Source organism: Dendrobates tinctorius, unplaced genomic scaffold (genome assembly GCF_039654945.1).
Source record: "Dendrobates tinctorius isolate UK_male_01 unplaced genomic scaffold, ASM3965494v1 ptg000083l, whole genome shotgun sequence".
Taxonomy (NCBI): Eukaryota; Metazoa; Chordata; class Amphibia; order Anura; family Dendrobatidae; genus Dendrobates; species Dendrobates tinctorius.
The window spans coordinates 34992334-35005705 of record NW_027361751.1 but is presented as its reverse complement, the minus strand read 5'-3'; positions in this window follow the sequence as shown (position 1 = coordinate 35005705).

Below are 13372 nucleotides of genomic sequence, written 5' to 3'. Positions count from 1 at the left end.
CCTTTCTGGGATTGTTGGAGACACCCGCTGTGCTTTATGTGGTGTTCTGCATGAAGAATTCCTCCCCCAACCCACAACTGAACTCTTTCTGGAAAAAGCTGCAAAATTTGTGGACATTTGCAATTTTCCAAGCTGTTTGGGGGCTGTGGACGGTAAGCATATTCTGATTATGTATGAGTATTTCAACTACAAAAATACTTTTCGATTTTTCTTATGGCGAATGCAGATGCTGACTGTTGAGTTGTCGCCATGGACGTTGGCTCATTTGGATGAGGAAATGACTCTCAGACTTTCAAAAACTCTGTCATGGGCCAACGTTTGCATGGTAATTATTTCAATTTTCCACAACCACGACCTCTTCTAAACACTGAAGGACCGCCAATGCCATTTGTTGTGGTTGGGGATGAGGCATTTCAAATGTGTGCCAACCTCATAAAACCATACTCAAGTCGGGACTAGAATCACACCAAAAGGATTTACAACTACCGAGTGACAAGGGCACGAAGAACTGTGGAGTGTGCTTTTGGATTGCTGGTATCTAAATGGCACATTTTGGGTACAGCTATCATTCTTAAAATTGAGACAATTGATGAGGTTGTGAAAGCGTGTGTTGTTATGCACAATTGCATCCTGGATAAAGAGAGACCCAACTTAGAACTTGAGGAACCTGTTAATACCACATTGCAGGATTAACAAGATCATCCTCTGAGGACTACAGTGGAAGTTGCCCAAATGAGGGATAAATTTGCTGTCTACTTTGTTTCGGATATTGGACATGTGGCATGGCAAGATGAAATGGTTTAAGCTACTAAGTAAACTGTACCTGTAATGTTATGTACCTGTACTGTTTGCTGACTTTAATACTAACACCTTGACTGTAACTTTAATAATAAACACATTGACTGTAACACCCATTAAAAGTTCACTCAACAATACACACATGTCTAAATAAAGAGATAAAGAAAACACAGGGAGATAGGTTTTGTGAAGCAAAATAATTTTCAATAACAAAAATAAAAACAATTTGAAATTTAACAAATAAATAAAAAAAGAAAAATAATGGGATTTACTTTCGGGGTCTGCAGGAGGGAGTTACATTGTGGACCTGGGGGGGTATAAGGCTGTGATGGTAGCTAGGAGTGGTTGGGGAAGTTGTTACAGGGGAAGTGGCAGTCAATTGGAGGATCGGCAGCACCAGGAAGGCAGCACCAGGACGGCAGCACCATGATGGTAGCACCAGGATGGCAGTCCAGGACCGGAGCAGCAAACAGCCTACAAGGAACAGAAAAAAAATTAGTACAGACTGCAAAGTCAGACAGACATTTTCAAAGCTTCTATACTTACATTCAGAGTCTTGAGAGTAATGAACTTGCTGTGTCCTCACCCCCTTTTATACCCCTTTGCTTTAGGAGAGGCTGAAACCAGTTCCTGGACATGTTCAGTCTGAAGTACGCATTCGTATCGAGCGCATGTCCAGGCGTAACAATGCGTTCCCATAGACAGTAATGCGTTGTTTTGACTCACTCAAAAAAATGCAACATGCTGCATTGGCAGCACACGGCTGCACACATCAAAATGACGCATGCATACACATCTGCATGCAAAAGCATGTCCCTGCGTACAACATGTTAAAGATATGTACGCATGATGCATGCGGTTCTATGCGGATCATACGCTGCGCACAGATACGCTAATGTGAAACCAGCCTAATTGGAACACTACCCTGATACTACATGACTGCGGAGGTTGGCACCCTATAGAATTTTAAATTGGTGCCTGTGATGGGGTATGCGACAGAGCAGGAAGAGACTCCAGGCCGATAAACAGTCTAACGATATTTATTGGAACAGGGAACTGGGCAGCACAAAGGAAGGTAATTCTGCAGCATCCATAATGAGTCCACAATGCACCTACATTGAGTCCACACAAAGGGAGCAGCTCGGGGGCACCACCCAGCAATCCAATGCCAGGAAAATAGAAATAGTCCTTGGATGAATTCAAGCACAACACAGTCCTACGTGGCAGCTTCTAACAATATGCACGGTCACCGGGATCTCGCCTCAGCATAAGATCTCAGCCCTTTGCAAGTCACCACACAACAGACACAGCCAATACATGAGTATTGTCCTGTGTCCTGGGATCAGCCCAATGATGGGGGAGGTTCACACCAACTTTTAACATGTGGCTACATTGAGAAGTTTCAGGAAGCTACCTGCTCCGTTCTATCTTAAAGGTTTGTGTATTGGATGAGTCCCATGCTGAGAGAACAAAGACAGACTCCCCCACTAGATACAAGGCAAGGAATGTTAATGTAGGCCTGATTACAGTATGGTCCATGTGTACAGGCTAGGGGTGACACTCTGTTACAGTGCCCCCCTCGTTAATGATTCTCCCTCTCTTCCCCTGTTATACCCTATTGTAACTAGGTGAATAGGTGGGAATATAGGTGAGGTGAAAGAAATGCTGCTAGGATTGCTAGCGAGGCAAATCACAATACCTGCTCGACTGCAATAGACCTTCAGAAAGATTAAACTTTTTGCCACAAAAATTTTACTTTAGACCCACAATTTTTTATTTTCACAAGGGTAACAGGAAAAAATGGAGCCCAAAATTTGTTGTGCAATTTCCCCTGAGCATGCCGATACCCCATATTTGGAGGAAGACTATTGTTTGGGCACACGGCAGGTCTCGGAAGTGAAGGAGCGCCATTTGACTTTTTGAATGCAAAACTTGCTGGAATAATTAGCGGATGCCATGTCGCATTTGGAGAGCCTCTGATGTGCCTAAAAAGTGGACACTCCCCCCCACAAGTGAAACCATTTTGGAAACTAGACCCCCAGGGAACTTACCTTGATGTGTGGTGAGCACTTTGAAACCCCAGGTGCTTCACAGAAGTTTATAATGTTGTGCCATGAAAGCAAAAAAATAACATTTTCCCCACAAAAATGCAACATCAAATTTGCATTTTGACAAGAATAACAGGAGAAATTGCACCATATAATTTGTTGTGCAATTTCTCCTGAGTACGCTGATACCCCATATGTGGGAGAAAACTACTGCTTGAGTGCACAGCAGGGCTTTGAAGGGAAGGAGTGCAATTTGACTTTTTGAATGCAAAATTGGCTGGAATAATTAGTGGATGCCATGTCCTGTTTGGAGAGCCCCTGATGTTCCTAAACACTGCAAACCCTCCACCCCTCAGGGAACTTATCTTGATGTGTTGTGAGCACCATAAACCCCAAGGTGCTTCACAGAAGTTTATAACACAAAAATGTTTTTCAGCCCCAAATTTTACATTCTTGGGCACACAGCAGTGCTTGGAAAGGAAGGAGAGCAAATTGACTTGTTGAATGCGAAATTTGCTGGAATAATTTTGCCTAAACTGTGGAAACCCCCCACAAGTGAAAGCAGTTTGGAAACTAGACCCCTCACGGAACCTATCTAGATGTTTGGTGAGCACATAATTTTATAACATTGACCCCTGAACATAAAAAAAATCACATTTTTCCCACAAAAATTTAAAAAATTAAGCTATTTATGTAGCTCCATTTTTTTATTTTCTAAAGGATAGCAGAGAGAAATTGACCCCCAAATTTGCTGTACAATTTCTCTTGAGTATGCAGATGCCCCATATGTGGAGGTAATCTACTGTTTGGGCTCACGGCAGTGCTCAGAAAAGAAAGAGTGACGTTTTGGTCTGGAACGCAGACTTTGATGGAATGTCTCATTTTGAGAGCCCCTGATGTGTTTAAACAGTCAAAAAAAAACACAATTGACACCATTTTGGAAGCTAGATCCCTCAAAGAATATGGTGAGCACATTGAATCCCCAGCTGCTTCACAGAAGTTTATAACGTAGAGCCATGAAAATAAAAAAAATCACAAAGACCTTTCTAATGATCTTTTTACTCTTAGACCTGTGACGGGGACAAGGGGGCATCCTCTACGTCTGGAGGAAAGAAGGTTTAAGCATACTCACAGACGCGGATTCTTTACTGTAAGAGCAGTGAGACTATGGAACTCTCTGCCATATGATGTTGTAATGAGTGATTCACTACTAAAATTTAAGAAGGGACTGGATGCCTTTCTTGAAAAGTATAATATTACAGGGTATATACACTAGTCTCCTTAATATTGCGTTGATCCAGGGAGCTAGTCTGATTGCCGCATGTGGAGTCGGGAAGGAATTTTTTTCCCCAATGTGAAGCTTACTGTTGCCACATGGGGTTTTTTTGCCTTCCTCTGGATCAACATGTTAGGGCAAGTTAGGATAGGATATGGGTTGAACTAGATGGACTTAAAGTCTCCCTTCAACCTTAATAACTATGTTACTATGTTACATTTTTATCACAAAAATGTTATTTTAACCCCATTTTTTTATTTTCACAAGGATAGCAGAAGAAAATGGACCCCAAAATTTGTTGCGCAATTTCTCCGGAGTAAGCCAATACCTCATATGTGGTTGAAAATTACTTTTGAAGCACATTGCAAAACTCAAAAGGAAAGAAGCATCATATTGGAGTTCACATTTTGATGGACTGGTTTCAGGGTGCCATGTCACATTGGCAGAGCCCCTGTGGTGCCAGTACAGCAGAGCCCCCCATAAGAGACCCATTTTACAAACAACACCTCTCAGTGAATTCATCTAGGGCTGCAGTGATCATGTTCATACCACAGGTGGGTCAAAGAATTTTACACCATTATGCAATGAAGAAAAACAAAAATACATTTTTACCACCAAAATTTAGATTTGGCCACAGATTATAAATTTTCCCCCTGGGAAATGGGTAACTATGGAACCAAAATTTGTCCCACTAGTTCTGCTGAATGTAGAAATACTGTTTAGCCATACGGCGAGATTCGGAAGGGATGGAGCACTATTGGTAAAATCGCCAGGACATATCCATACGTCTAAGGTCGTTAAGTACTAGGCTAATTGGACATATGGACATGTCTAATATCGTTAAGGGGTTAAGCTTGAGGTTGGATCAATCATGCTTTGTGGTTGTGTTGCAGCCAATGGCACAAGGGACATTTCACGGTAGAGGGAAGAATGGATTTAATGAAATTTCAGCAAATTCTTGATGCAAACATAACATAATTTGTAAAAAAAAAAGCTGAAGTTGAAAAGAGGATGGATTCTTCAAATGGATCATGATTAGTGTTGAGCATTCCGATACCGCAAGTATCGGGTATCGGCCGATACTTGCTGTATCGGAATTCCGATACTGACTTCCGATATTTTTTCAATATCGGAATTCGGCATCGGAATCGGAAGTTCAAAGTTGTTTGACAGCCTGACGTCATCATGATGCGCGGTGTGTGCGCATCATGATGCGCCGTCATTTCGGGCCTTCCGGGGGTCTCTGCCAGCCTGCCGGGGGGCTGTGTGGACTGCCCGGGGTCTGTGCCGGCCTGCCGGGGGGCTGTGCCGGCCTGCCGGTGGTCTGTGCACCCTGTGGGGGTCTGTACCGGCCTGCCGGGGGGCTGTGCCGGCCTGCCGGTGGTCTGTGCACCCTGTGGGGGTCTGTACCGGCCTGCCGGGGGGCTGTGCCGGCCTGCCGGTGGTCTGTGCACCCTGTGAGGGTCTGTACCGGCCTGCCGGGGGGCTGTGCCGGCCTGCCGGGGGGCTGTGCTGATGTCCGGGGGTCTGTGCAAGCATCGTCCGATGGGACTACAAGTCCCATCTGGCGATGCCTGCTACCATGACAGTGATTGACACATTAGCCAATGATGGGACAGTAGTAGTCCCATCATCCGGCTAATGTGTTAAATGTTAAAAAAAAAAAAAAAAATACTACATACATACTACATGCATGCTACATACATACTACATGCTACATACATACTACATACATACTACATACATACCACATACATACCACATACATACCACATATATACTACATACATACTACATACATAACACATATATACTACATACATACTACATACATACTACATGCTACATACATACTACATACATACTACATGCATGCTACATACATACTACATGCTACATACATACTACATGCTACATACATACTACATATATACTACATGCATGCTACATACATACTACATGCTACATACATACTACATATATACTACATGCATGCTACATACATACTACATGCTACATACATACTACATGCTACATACATACTACATATATACTACATACATACTACATACATGCTACATACATGCTACATACTGCATGCTACATACATACTACATACATACTACATGCATGCTACATACATACTACATACATACTACATGCATGCTACATACATACTACATACATGCTACATACATACTACATATATACTACATGCATGCTACATACATACTACATATATACTACATGCATGCTACATACATACTACATATATACTACATGCATGCTACATACATACTACATATATACTACATGCATGCTACATACATACTGCATGCTACATGCATACTACATACATACTACATACATACTACATGCTACATACATACCACATATATACTACATACATGCTACATACAATACATTCATACAATACATACATAGACATACAGTACATATAACATAGAGTAACATACTTACCAATACTTGTCACATTGTTCCCCGAAGCCATTGTCTTTTCCGGAATAAATATTAACATAACAAACCGCAAAAATACTCACCCACGATCCGAAGCAGTCCACGAGTGTGTCCCACGACGATCTTGGGTAGAGAACTGCAGCATCAGATGATGCTGCCGTTCTCTACGGGCTGCAGGAATCCAATGACGGAAGGTAGGTATCCTTCCGCACTGTATTCCTCCGCCACTTAAAAAAAAAAAAAGTCCCTAGTCTCACTTTATGCCATTGCTGCGTGGGAAATTCCCACACAGCAATGGCATAAAGTGAGACTAGGGACTTTTTTTTTTTTAAGTGGCGGAGGAATACAGTGCGGAAGGATACCTACCTTCCGTCATTGGATTCCTGCAGCCCGTAGAGAACGGCAGCAACAGCTGATGCTGCCGTTCTCTACCCAAGATCGTCGTGGGACACACTCGTGGACTGCTTCGGATCGTGGGTGAGTATTTTTGTGGTTTGTTATGTTAATATATATTCCGGAAAAGACAATGGCTTCCGGGAACAATGTGACAAGTATTGGTAAGTATGTTACTCTATGTTATATGTACTGTATGTCTATGTATGTATTGTATGAATGTATTGTATGTATGTAGTATATATGTGGTATGTATGTAGCATGTAGTATGTATGTAGTATGTATGTAGCATGCATGTAGCATGCAGTATGTATGTAGCATGCATGTAGTATATATGTAGTATGTATGTGGTATGTATGTAGCATGTAGTATGTATGTAGCATGCATGTAGTATGTATGTAGTATGTATGTAGCATGCATGTAGTATATATGTAGTATGTATGTAGCATGTAGTATGTAGCATGCATGTAGTATATATGTAGTATGTATGTAGCATGTAGTATGTATGTAGCATGCATGTAGTATATATGTAGTATGTATGTAGCATGTAGTATGTATGTATCATGCATGTAGTATATATGTAGTATGTATGTAGCATGTAGTATGTATGTAGCATGCATGTAGTATATATGTAGTATGTATGTAGCATGTAGTATGTATGTAGCATGCATGTAGTATATATGTAGTATGTATGTAGCATGTAGTATGTATGTAGCATGCATGTAGTATATATGTAGTATGTATGTAGCATGTAGTATGTATGTAGCATGCATGTAGTATATATGTAGTATGTAGCATGTAGTATGTATGTAGCATGCATGTAGTATGTATGTGATATGTATGTAGCATGTAGTATGTATGTAGCATGCATGTAGCATGCATGTAGCATGCATGTAGTATGTATGTAGTATGTATGTAGTATGTATGTGGTATGTATGTAGCATGCATGTAGTATGTATGTAGTATATATGTGGTATGTATGTAGCATGTAGTATGTATGTAGCATGCAGTATGTATGTAGCATGCATGTAGTATGTATGTAGTATATATGTAGTATGTATGTTGCATGTAGTATTTATGTAGTATGAATGTAGCATGTATGTAGTATGTAGTATGAATGTAGCATGTATGCAGTATGCATGTTGTATGTATGTAGCATGTATGTAGCATGTAATTTTTTTTTTTTTTTTACATTCAACACATTAGCCGGATGATGGGACTACTACTGTCCCATCATTGGCTAATGTGTCAATCACTGTCATGGTAGCAGGCATCGCCCGATGGGACTTGTAGTCCCATCGGACGATGCCTGCACAGACCCCCGAAGCCTGCACAGACCACCGGCAGGCCGGCACAGCCCCCCGGCAGGCCGGCACAGCCCCCCGGAGCCTGCACAGACCACCGGCAGGCCGGCACAGCCCCCCGGCAGGCCGGCACAGCCCCCCGGAGCCTGCACAGCCCCCCGGCAGGCCGGCACAGCCCCCCGGCAGGCCAGCACAGCCCACCGGAGCCTGCACAGACCACCGGCAGGCCGGCACAGCCCCCTGGCAGGCCGGCACAGACCACCGGAGCCTGCACAGACCCCCTGGCAGGCCGGCACAGCCCCCCGAAAGGCCCGTACAGACCCCAGAGAGGCTGTACAAGGCAAAAACAGGGTTTTTCTTATTCCGATACCGGAAGTCCCATAGACTTGAATGGGACTTCCGGTATCGGAATCGGCGATACCGATACTTTTTTTAAAGATCGGCCGATCCGTTCCGATCCGATACTTTGAAGTATCGGACGGTATCGCTCAACTCTAATCATGATCCTAAACACAAATCAAAATCCACAATAAACTACCTCAAACAGCACAAGATGAAGGTTTTAAAATGGCCCTCACTATCCCCTGATCTGAATATCATTGAAAATCTGTGACTAGACCTCAAAATAGCAGTGCAGTCAAGATGACCCAGGAACCTTATAGAACTGGAAGAATTTTCGACGGAAAAATGGATAAAAGTCCCTCAAACAAGAATTGAAAGACTCTTGGCTAGCTACAAAAGCATTTGCAGTCTGTGATACTTGCAAAAGGGGGTGCTACTAGTACTAACCATACAGGCTGCCCCAATTTTTGCATTTGCCCATTTTCCTTTTTGTAATTTTTAAAATGTAAAAAATTGCAATATGTAAAATTGTTTTGTCTATAATACAAAGGAAATGAGTCATCTTTAACTTTAGCCCTTTTAGAGATCATTTAATCTTCAACTTGCTTAGCTGTTCATGATAACAGTAATTTTGAAAAGGGGTTCCCAAACTTTTACATGTCACTGTATGACGCAAACACTCTTTAGCAAGAGTTTTCTTGTTAAAAACTGTGTCTTATAGTCATGAAAATACAGTATATAGTTACATATTTACATACAGTAGATTGAAAAGACATAGGTCCAACAATATTCAACATTGCTTGACCAATTATACAATATCTATCGCTACATTATTTATAAGCCACAATGACATTTGTTGTGAGAAAAACCATTTTTAAATGTTGATATAGTGTCTGCCATTTACTACCTCTTGCTGGAGGGCATTCCACCGTCTGACTGATCTAATCCTGTATAGATGTCAGAATTGCTAATCCTCCACATGAAATTAATGTCCCCAGGTCCAATGTAAGGTCATTGGAAGGAATAAATCATGTAATAAAATGTAAATCTGGTAATAAAATGTTAGGGAATGAAAATAAACCATTATGGATAAATAAAGCGGTACAAAATTTAATAAGACAAAAGCAAAGGGCATTCAGATTCCGGAAGGCAGAGAAAACATGAATAGCATTTCAGGAGTATAAAGAACTCGATAAAAAATGTAAAAAGAAGAAATCAAGCTAGGAAACTTATCTACAGAGAAATAAATCGCCAGCGACATTAAAATGAATCCCCAAAAATACATCAATGCCAAAAAGAAAAAAATAGCCCTTTAAAAAATGATAATAACAGTATAATTATAGTGGACAAAGAAAAGGCTGAGATATTAAACAGACACTTTTCATCCATGTTCACCAATGACCTGTTTGTTCCAGTGATCTTTCAACAAGGTAAAAATCAAAGTTCACCACCTGATAAAACTAGTTTAACACAAAAAGCAGTACGCTTGCATCTGAACAAATTAAACATTGACAAATCCCAAAGGGTCGGATGGCATTCATCCACGGATACTAAGGGAATTGAGCTCAGTAATTGACAGGCAGTTGTATCTCATATTCTTAGACTCTTGTAACAGGGCTGGTGCCATAGGATTAGAGGATTGCTGATGTGGTACCGATATTTAAGAAAGGTAAGAAGATGGATACAGGCTACTGTCTGGTAACCCTGACAATAGTAGTGTGCAAAGTTTTTGAAGGCATCATAAGAGATGACCTGCATATACATGATAATGTAATAAATGTCAACCAGGACGGATTCATGAAAGGTCGTCGCTAACCAACATGTTGGGTTTCTATGAGGAGGTAAGTGCAAATCTTGATGTGGGTAATGCGGCTCATGTGATTTATCTGGTCTCTGTAAAGGCTCCCTCTGCCTTCTCTGGACTTCTGGTCAGGTGATGTCATATACGCAATGATGTCATCGTGTACATGCTGGCATGTGCGAGGTCGCCAGAAGCAGAGCTGCGCCTGCAGGGGATCATCAGTGAAGTATGAAAAAGGTTTTTTTTTCTTTATAAAATGAATTAAATAGGTGACGGGTGGAAGGGGACTGCAAAAGGTTAAGTGATGCAGCGTAGGGGGGCTGTAAATGAAGAAGTGACAGAGTGGAGGGGGACTGCAAATGATGAAGTGACGGAGAGGGACTACAAATGATGGTCAGGGGAGGGTGACTGCAAATGATGATGTGAGGCGGGACTGCAAATGATGAAATGAGGGTAAGAGGACTGCAAATGATGAAGTGGGAGGAGGGAGCTGCTAGTGAAGAAGTGGAGGGGAGGGGGACTGTAAATGATGATGTGGGGGGACTGAAAATGATGAAGTAGAGGAAGGGAACTGCACATGATAAAGTGAGTGGGAGAGGGACGTCAAATTAGGAAGTGAGTTAGGGAAGGGTGACTACAAATGTTTAAGTGAGTGGGGGCGTCAAATTATTGAGTGGGTGGAGGGTAACTGCAAATTATGAAGTGGGAGGAGGGGGCTGCAAATGATGAAGTGGGGGAGGGACTGAAAATAATGAAGTGGGGAAGGGGGACTGCAAAAGATGGAGTGGGAGGAGGGAGACTGCAAATGATGAAGTTGGGGAGGGAGACTGCAAAACAGCCTCCATGTATACTATGATTGCACCCACAACACCCCATACAATATTATGGCCCCCAAACAGTATGATAATCACCACAGCCCTACATTGTATTATTCCCCCTCAGCAGAGCCCCTTAGTTCCCCCATCTGCACAGCTGCTCAGTTTATTCACCCATCTGCACAGCCCCACTTTTTATAACCATCTGCACAACCCTTCTGTTTCTTCACTCCATCTGCACAGAACCTCTATTTATTCACCCATATCTGCACAGCCCCTCTGTTTATTCCCCCATCTACACAGCCCTTCATTTTATTCACCTCCCCTCTGCACAGATTCTCATTTTACTGCCCCCTTCCACCCATCAGCACAGACCCTCATTTTATTCCCCTGCAAAGCCCCTCAGATTATTCCTCCATCATCACAGCCCCTCGGTTTATTGCCCCTCGGTTTATTACCCCATCAGCACAGCCCTCAGGTTCTTCGCCCCATCTGCACAATCCCTCATTTTATTTCCCCCTCAGCACAGCCCTTCATTTTATTCCCCTTTCCCCTCATCAGCACAGCCCCTCATTTTATTCCCCCCATGCACAACTGTGGCACCCCCAGGGGTATGGTTGCCACACTGGCTTTGCCTTCCTCCAGGGGAGGGTAATGCCAGGCTTGGAAGCAGTGATGGGTCTCTCCAGCAGTTAACCTAATGCATGCAACACAGTTCCACTCCGGGCCAGCAGGGGGAACTCGGAACCAGGATTCTGGAAAGGGGTGTCCTCTGAGGGCCAGGAGGGAAAGAGATCAGATAGTCTGCGGAGGGTGAAGTGTGCGGACGGGAGGTGCGAAGCTGAGAGGTTGAGCTGCAGAAGGCGAGCTCCCTCAGCTTGAGAGCGCACAGAACTGGAGCCTGGTCTCCACGGTGGTAAGGATACTGACGGTCCTACCATAGATACCAGAGGAGTAGGAGGCTGTAAATGCCCTGCTCCCAGCAAAGACTTGGGACACAACAGCAATTGACTAGTGAGCCAGGACTCAGGAGAGGCTACAGCTGTCTGTCATACAAGTAAAGTTCTAGGAACATCTGAAGAGAGGCATTTCAGAGTAACTAAGTACCGGAGTGCTTCACACTACAAAGCGCTAGGAAGGAGACTGCACAGCCCTTCTGCTGAGAGAGAATCCTGATCTGCTTCCAGGCTAACCTGCTCCAATGCCATCTGTAATCAGGACTCTGAACTGCATATACTCAGTAAAGGTACAGAAACTACAACCACTGTGTCTTGTCTGTTCCCTACGCTTTCAGCACTGCTACATCCCCGTGCCAGCTACATCCAGAGGCGTATCTAGGCTTCCTGGCACCCGGGGCAAGATTTTGGTTCGGCGCCCCCCCCACACCAAGTACATATGCGACTTGCACACTTAGCCATGTACCCACGAGCTGCTCTCCCTAATGCTTTCAATGTTCAGTAAAAAACTGAAAGCAGGAAGAGAAGCTCGTTGTCAAGTATGAAAATCGCATATGAGTGAAGTGTCCATGTGATGACTACTGGAACCTGCAGAGCTGAGTCCTGGCATTGCAGCTTCTGAATTCTCACAACGAATGCACTGCACACTTTTAGGATTCTCCCTTGCCTATGTACAGTCATGTCAGCACAAGTATGTGATTTATATACTTCTGGCCACATTCCGACTAGACGTGCCCGGCCTCGCTCTGTTCATTTTCATTGAGTGAGGCCACACACGTCTAGTCAGCATGTGACGCATGTATGTAAATTACCGGCACGAGAGAATCCTGACAGCGTTCAGTGAGCACTGTGAGAATTCAGAAGTCTGCAGTCACATAGAATGACGGCAGACTCAGCACACACCTGGACAACCCCTGTAATGCTCCTAACAAATAAAAACATGAGAATTAGTCAGTAGCACAAATAATATTTACATCCAAGTACCTTATAGATGACGTCGTCTCTGGAGTCATTCTCCTTTTCTTCTTCATGTCCAAACCCCATGATGAGTTTTCTCATCCACAGCTGTCTCTGCAGACTTCCATCTTCTCCGGTCTTCAGCAGCAAATCTCCACACGATGCCCTTAAAGATAGAAGTGTCATTATAATGCCCCTAAATAA